The 8,379-nt window shown below is 46.2% G+C and overlaps 1 non-coding gene across 1 annotated transcript; it reads right to left on the reverse strand.

Annotated features, from left to right (window-relative positions):
• Positions 1-815: 815 nt before the first annotated feature.
• TRNAS-CGA (transfer RNA serine (anticodon CGA)) lies at positions 816-888 on the reverse strand. Its single transcript has one exon. It is a non-coding gene; the product is annotated as a tRNA-Ser (tRNA).
• Positions 889-8,379: the final 7,491 nt, after the last annotated feature.

Below are 8,379 nucleotides of genomic sequence, written 5' to 3' on the forward strand. Positions count from 1 at the left end.
GGTCGTCCAAGCAAATACTCAAAGCAGAGTGAAATCAACGCCTAATAATCTTGATCGATGTGACGCGCGCAATCTTTAGCCTTCCCAGCTATTTTGACATCCCTTTTCTTTCTTAAGGAAAGGCTGATTATAAAGGTAAGAAAACGTGCACGCGAAAAAAAAGAAAAGGAGAAAAAATCAGAAGTATTGCCAAGTACCCATCAAACTATCATTGGCGCCAATGTTGGCAAAGCGGAATTATTAAGAATTGGTAAAATAGTAAACTTGGCACCGCATGAAGTGATGAGTGACTAAGAATGGCTAAAAGCACAAATTGGGAAGCCTGGCAGGGCGTCAACAATAGTGAAAACTCTCTTTTATTTCTTTTAAATACCCTAAAGGCCCAGTAGGGCTTTTATATATATATATATATATTGTCACGGACAACAGGGCTAGACGTAACAGACGACAAGACGAAGCTGTACCAGCAGGCAAAACGTTCGGCGCTCAGCACGCGAGTCAACTTCAGTGTCCTCTTCTTCCAGGCGCAGCAAGAAGATGGAGACACCAGGTGGCAATATATATATATATATATATATATATATATATATATATATATATATATATATATATATATATATATATATATATATATATATATATATATATATATATATATATGAAGGAAAAGCCAACAGTCGGCGAGGCCAAGGAAAGCATTGGGGATTGTACTTTGTCTTATTTTTTTTAATGTTTACTTCGATAATCACATAAATTAGTAATGTAATCTGTTCAGGGGAAATATAATTAAACACAAAGTAGAAGAAAAAACAACGTGCCGATGGTGGGATCCGAACCCACGACCTCCGAATATCGCGTCCGGTGCTCTACCAACTGAGCTACATCGGCCGCTGTCCCCCCTGCTACTTTCTTGGGTATTAATGTTCTCTGTATACGAACCTTGAGAGTGTTCGCCAGCGCCACCCTCAACCAAAGCGGCGGACGTGGAACGTCCTGTGTTACCGCCAGCGTCACGTAGAACGTGATCAAGAGCAAGGGTGAAAGCTGTGCTAGAACCCTCTTACGCTACCTATGGCTTCAAGACTGCCGGAACCGAGACCCCCGTAAGCTACAAGCAGATAAATGGAGGGGAAGTGAGGGTGCTCGTTATAATACATGAAGGAAAGAAGCCAACAGTCGGCGAGGCCAAGGAAAGCATTGGGGATTGTACTTTGTCTTATTTTTTTTTAATTTTTACTTTGATAATCACATAAATTAGTAATGTAATCTGTTCAGGGGAAATATAATTAAACACAAAGTAGAAGAAAAAAGAACGTGCCGATAGTGATCCGAACCCACGACCTCCGAATATCGCGTCCGGTACTCTACCAACTGAGCTACATCGGCCGCTGTCCCCCCTGCTACTTTCTTGGGTATTAATGTTCTCTGTATACGAACCTTGAGAGTGTTCACCAGCGCCACCCTCAACCAAAGCGGCGGACGTGGAACGTCCTGTGTTACCGCCAGCGTCACGTAGAACGTGATCAAGAGCGAGGGTGAAAGCTGTGCTAGAACCCTCTTACGCTACCTATGGCTTCAAGACTGCCGGAACCGAGACCCCCGTAAGCTACAAGCAGATAAATGGAGGGGAAGTGAGGGTGCTCGTTATAATACATGAAGGAAAGAAGCCAACAGTCGGCGAGGCCAAGGAAAGCATTGGGGATTGTAGTTTGTCTTTTTTTTTTAATTTTTACTTCGATAATCACATAAATTATATATATATATATATATATATATATATATATATATATATATATATATATATATATATATATATATATATATATATATATATATATATATATATATGGGAAGGGGGGGGGGGGAGGGGGGAGCGGATATAGAAGCAAAGTAGGATAGAACACAAACAGGGTAAGAGATGATGTTAGGGGGGCATAGGTAACACCTATCTGCAGCCTATAACTTGGAGCCTGGATTTCTCACTTTGATTAAATATCATTACTAGTATCCTGAATGCGCTTGAGTTTGACGCACCCATTTGGTAGTTCAAATTTATGGTTGCATAAACGCGACTTTTACGGTTAACGAAAGTAACGTAATATGACTTTAATCCCACCATTATGTAACCGGTATTCCCTCCCATAACCTTATTTATTTTCAAATTTTCTGCGTTGGTATGAGGGGTATTAGTAGTGCAATAGCACTCAGCCTTGAACCGCGGGAATATCTTTAGCTGAGCAAACAGCAAAACTGCAGAGAGCGAGTTCACAACATTATTTGTGTTAAGCGGATTGGCATCCTATAGCCTGGAATATGATGGCTTTTTGTTCCTGTTTAGTCGTGTGGTGTTGTCCTATAATTTAAGATAGCGCGCTGAAGTAGGACTGATGTATCATGATGCTGGAGATAGCACTTGCGTCAATCCCTCCCGCGCACTTCCCAATTTTTCGCAGTTTGCCGCTTTGCTATCTTGAAAACGCACGTAGTTGCCTATTGCCGCTGGATGCGGGCGACTGATATACGGTCAACTGTACGAAGCGGCGAGACTGTGCACACAGTAGGTAAACGTGTCCGCGTCGTGAGTCTACCAGTTCGAATGCCGACAACCGCACCTCACACGTTACACAGCGCAGCTTCACTGACGTGGACCATTAGAGATATCATCGGCGGCCCGTGCCCGTATCCGATGCGTCTTGGCCGATGGGAAGATCTACGCAAACAGTGGAAATGATAGGGAGGCCTTCTGCTGCGCCAACAGAGTTTTGTATTGATAGCCGCGTATTAAAATATGATCGTAATCAAGCGGTCATTACCTAAGCAGGCGACAGCAATACACTACACTGGCTCTGCTGCCTGGGATAAGCACGTGTAATGTTGTACACGCGCCTCATCCCTACACGGCGCCGCATTAGTCGGACGACTCGCACTCCAGCAAAACACGTCAAGCTCCTCTTTTCCTTTAGTACCGCAACGCGCAATGCTTTACACGCTCTATCGATCGTTTTGGTTCTCTGCCATTCCCACATGGCTGGCATTTCCGACGTAAGGCAGGCAGCTAGCTATCAAGCACTACCATCTATATATTCGAGGAGGGGGTACCGATAGCGATGGGGCGGAGCCGTAAACCTCGATAAGGGTAGTTCCAAGACAAGGCTTCAAGCGAACTACGTAGCCCTTGCAGTGATTACACAAATGAAATGGATGTAGATAGATGAACACTGATTCGAGGGGCAGATGTGCCTGACAAACACGAACACATGGTGAGCAAATAGAGCCCAGAGCTGCCCTCTTCCCGGCCAGTCCTACCTTTGTGTGCGGGGTCGTGAGAGGCACTTATTGCATCTGGACCCACGGCTATCGCTTCCTAGAGGTTCTCGCGTGCGCACAACCTTGCGTGCTCCACTTATTGCTGTTGCACGCGGTATATTATCCGCGAGCGCGCACCTATAAGCCAGGCTTTGAGGGGGAGCTGCTCTAAAGATACGAACTAGTGCGCAGTAGGAAGCTGCAGCAGCCTTCATAGGATTTGCGCCGCCACGAATGGCGTGCTCTCCTGGTCCCTTGCTTGACGAGATAGGTTTTTCCCACGTTCTCGTCGTCTTCGGTAGGTTGGAGCGATTACGAAAAGTTTCGAGCTTTCGAACAAGCCTTCGTGAAAAACAAAAAAATCTGAAAAGTAAGCTGCAGAAAGCTTTTGTTTGGCCGCGGAAAAGAAAACCGAAATTGCACTGAAAACTAAACTCCGTGGAGGCCAGCCGTCCGAAGTGCGTGGTGGAGGGAGGCATTTGCAGATGACTGGTCCCTGTAGCTTTACTCCCACTGCCAAGAAAAGTCGCCGAGTATAGCTCAAATGTTTTTTTTTTTAAATACAATTCGGTACACAGTTTACGAAATTTCCATTGAAATTTATGTAAAAATGTCAGGTGTGCGTGCGATTTGTCGTTTATTATTGATCGAATTCAGATCTGAGTCAGAAAGAGCCCTTCTCAGCTGTAATCGTAAAAAAAAAAAAAATGTTTTTATATATATCTGCCCCTGATTATGAACCGCATAAGAATATTTTTACCCCATCAACCAGAATAATTACCTCTCCACCACGTGCGTCTACTTCCCCCTACGATACTTTTCGAATAAGGGTTTCTGCCACTACCTAGAACCTCGTCGAACGAATTTATTCTAGTTCTTTTGAAGAAGTGGACACGCATTTATGCGCACATAGAGATAAACCCACTACGCCGTTTGAGCACTTAACACTTCCGAGCAGGGGGAAACATAGTATTTCGCGATCCACTGACGACGTATTTCGGCCTTGTTTGACAGCCCGGACGATGCGGTATTCGAGAATGCGAAACAATGTCATCGCGTCTCCTTTTGCCCCTGAGAAACTGGCGTTGCAAAAGCCATATAGATACCCGTCCACGACAGTGTCAGCAGGCTTCTCAGCATCTCTCGATCCTCTCGCGTATCAATCATTAGCGCGAGCCCATGGAAAATTGCATACGCCACTATACAGTGTACGGCTTCAAGGTCATCGCTTTTATTACGTTCTAGTGCGTATAGCGAGATCGCGGTGAGAAAAGGTATAGTTAGGTGGCAATCCGTCAAAGTCAACTGTTTCGTAATGGGCTCTGGAGCGTCCCCGTCGGCATTATTACACGCCCTTGGAGACGCCACCGGCTTGTATATGCCGACGACCTTTGAGAGAAAGTCAGATTCGCCGCATTCCATCTTGATTGCTGCAGGGGAGGGACTGACGCCGCGACGTTTTGAACGATACAAAACGTGGAAAGAAACTGTGGTACTTTCTCAGTGTGCCGTTGTCTCGACTGTCAGTGATGGATCACTACCGTCCGAGAAAGGGAATCGGTATTTAGTCCGGTCCGATTGACTCTGCGGCTGTGTAAACATCCACTTTTATTTTTCTTCCCATAACCCCCCCCCCCCCCCCCCCCCCCTTTACTTCGAGCAATCGTTTGGTAGATAGCACAAAAAAAAAAAAGAACAAGAAAAGGACATCAGAAACAGAGGTGAGGATCGATTTCGTCCAGTCTCTCATCTAAGCTCCATATCTTAGAAAAAAAACAAAAGGCACATCAGCACTTCGAAAAACAATTAACCTACGTGTACCGTCAAATGTGGGCGCAATCAGAACATCAAAAAAAACGACTAGGCGACTTTTGTGTTAATAGCACAAGGATTGCATGATCGTAGAGTGACATGATTGCATACTTTGGCATGCGGCGAGCACAAACCAAAAAACTCATTTTTCACAACAGCACTGCAGGGGAGCAGACCGCGACCCCAGAAAAAGCGCTGCTATACCATCAGAAGCAATTGGGAATGAAGTCGTTTCAGTTGATAGTAAATGTAGGGTAGCAGACACTCTGTGAAAGTCCGTGCAAGATCTCTCACTCCCCCTCCCTCTCACACAATTTTCTTCTGCTGATATCCCATTTCCGCGGTGTTTTCGAAGTAGTGCCCCCTTCCCCCTCCCCTCCCTACTTTTTGCAGGTAATTTTGACCTGCCTGCATGGAAGGGGGAGGGGCCGCTTTCTCGGAATATAACCCAGAATTTCCGTGTAATTGCCGTCATTCGTTTCCCTATCTGACATAGCGAAGCTTTATTTTCCCACGTTTTTTCTATAGGGGGGGGGGGGGGGGGGGGGGGGGGGGGGGGCTCTGGAGTCCACTAACGTAAGCAGTCAGGGCGTACTGGTTATTCATGATGGAAATGGTCTGGAGTCCACTTTTTTGTGTTGTTGTCGTTTTTATGATCTTTTAGGCGCCTTTCAAAAGCTACCAGTTTTCGCCACTTTAGACACAGTCTGAGTCGAAGCAGCTAGAGAATGCTGTAGACTACGCCTGGATATTTTTCCTTTTGGAAAGAACGCCCTTTACGTTGGCCAAAGCATGTCGCAGCTTTCTGGTCGGAACGTGGGCAATGAGAAACACTGAAGGTGCGCAGGATGCATGTCAAACGCTTCCTCGCTGATCCTGGGGGTGTAGGGAAGAGCGCGGGCGCGTCTTAGGGGGGAAAGAAGACAAATCAGCTTCGCGTACTTATCGACGCAATTGTCTTTCGAATCTTTGACGATACAAACGACCAGTCACACCTGGAACCGAAGCTGTTGAAATCCGACAACTGCTTGCACACGGAGAGTGCAAGGAGCGTGCCCCCCCTTTTGAAGCATATCATAAATAAGTTGGTGCCTCTGCTTCTCGTTTGTACTGTGAACAAGGCTCCCATAAGGGATCCGAAAGGTGCGTTGTGCTTTTGGTCGGCAGTTTGCAATTTCAAGCTTTATATTTAGCATGCATGTTTCCGATAAAAACTTCTAGGAAGGCGCATTCTAAGAGTATTGAGTTTTGCATAATTGTAACGTGTTTGTGTCCCGAGATACGCGCATCTAAATGTTCAGAACCAAACCGTCGTCTAAATACGCGTGAGAGATGGCTGCACAAAGCATGAAGCTCCTCCCCTCGTGGGATCCAGGTTTTAACCCAGTTGTTGAGTGCGGCGCTTTCCCTGGAAAGATTTTCGAGTTACAGAAGATGGTCATAACTATATATAATGACGAGGTTTCTCTCTACTTTCATCATCTGCAGCAGTCGCCGGAAATTTAAATGGCGCGTTTTCACTCGGCGATTGTGCCAGTGTTTCATGCACATTCGGAAAAACAAAATCATCAAGTAACCTACTCACAAAATTTAGAGTATTAGCACATTTCAAAGCCGCTTAAAACCATAGTTTAAAAAAAAACTGACTGTGCTTCGCCGGGGTGGCGCAGGGGGCGCTCGACTACTGTTCCAAAGGATGCGGGATCGAATCCCGGCCTCGGCGGCCGCTTTTCGCTGGATGCGAAAAGCAAGGCGCCCGTGTGCTGTGCGACGTCAGGGCACGTTAAAGAACCCTAGGTGGTTAAAATTTCCGAAGTTATCCACTACGGTGTCACTCATAGCCTGAGTCGCTTTGAGAGGCTGAGCCCCTTCAACCAAACCAAATAATAAAAACAATGCGTGTGCTGCGGCTACTGATGATGATGACAGCGTTGGCTAGTCCATTTGTACCGTGTGGACACCGTTGGTGTCGAGCCGGAAAAATGTCATAGAAAGAAAGACGGAGAACATAGGAAGTGCCGCGGTCAGTTCAGTTTAGTCGTTCAGTCGTGTCCGACTCTTCGTGACCCTATGGACCATGTCACGCCACGCTTTCCGGTCTCTCACTATCTTCCTAACATCACATAACTTCATCTGCAGTGCCTCGAGGATGCCATCTAACCATCGCGTTCGCTGCCTACCCCTTCTCCGGCGACCCTCAACCTTTCCCAACATCAAATCTTTCTCCAGCGACTCCTCTCTTCTCATTAGATGACCAAAGTAGCTGAGCTTTAACTTTAAAATTTGACCCTCCAATGAGCAGTCAGGGTTTATGGTCGACAATATCGACTGATTTGATCTTATGGCAGTCCAAGGAACTCTCAAGAGTCTTCGCCAGCACCACAATTCAAACGCGTCAATTCTTCGGCGGTCAGCCTTTTTCACAGTCCAACTCTCGAATCCATACATCACAACTGGAAAGACCATAGCACGAGTTATACGGATCTTGGTTGGCAGACTAATGTCTCTGCTCTTTACTAGGCGGCCAAGGCTAACCATTGCTCTCTTTCCCAGAAGCAGGCGTCTCCTAATTTCATGGCTGCAGTCTCCTTCCGAGGTAATCTTGGAGCCCAAGAACAGAAAATCTGTCACAGCTTCCACTTCTTGTCCATTGATGCTCCAGGACCTGATAGGGCAAGACGCCATGATCTTTGTCTTTTTAATGTTCAGTTTAAGCCCAAACTTCTCACTCTCTTCTTGTACGCGGATCAGAAGTCTCTTGAGTTCCACTTCACTTTCTGCCATTAAAGTGGTATCATCCGCATATCTAAGGTTGTTGATACGTTTTCCAGCAATTTTCACTCCAGATGAAGACTCGTCCAGACCGGCCTTCCTCATGATGCACTCTGCATATAGGCTAAATAGGCAGGGCGACAGTATGCAGCCTTGCCTCACTCCTTTCTCGATCGGAAACCAATCAGTAAGACCATGCCCAGTTCTGACTGTGGCCTCTTGCCCTTCATACAGGTTCCTGAGGAGACAAATGAGGTGAATTGGAACTCCCATCTCTTGGAGAGCTTGCCACAATCTGCTGTGATCTACGCAGTCAAACGCTTTCGCATAATCAATAAAGCAGAAGTAGATGGGTTTCTGGAACTCTCTTGCTTTTTCCATGATCCAGCGAAGGTTAGCAATTTGGTCTCTAGTTCCTCTGCCCTTGCGAAACCCAGCTTGCACGTCCGGAAGCTCCCGATCCACATACTGCTGCAGCCTACCTTGGAG

Source organism: Amblyomma maculatum, chromosome 1 (genome assembly GCF_055883805.1).
Source record: "Amblyomma maculatum isolate TAMU_Amacu chromosome 1, ASM5588380v1, whole genome shotgun sequence".
Classification (NCBI taxonomy): domain Eukaryota; kingdom Metazoa; phylum Arthropoda; class Arachnida; order Ixodida; family Ixodidae; genus Amblyomma; species Amblyomma maculatum.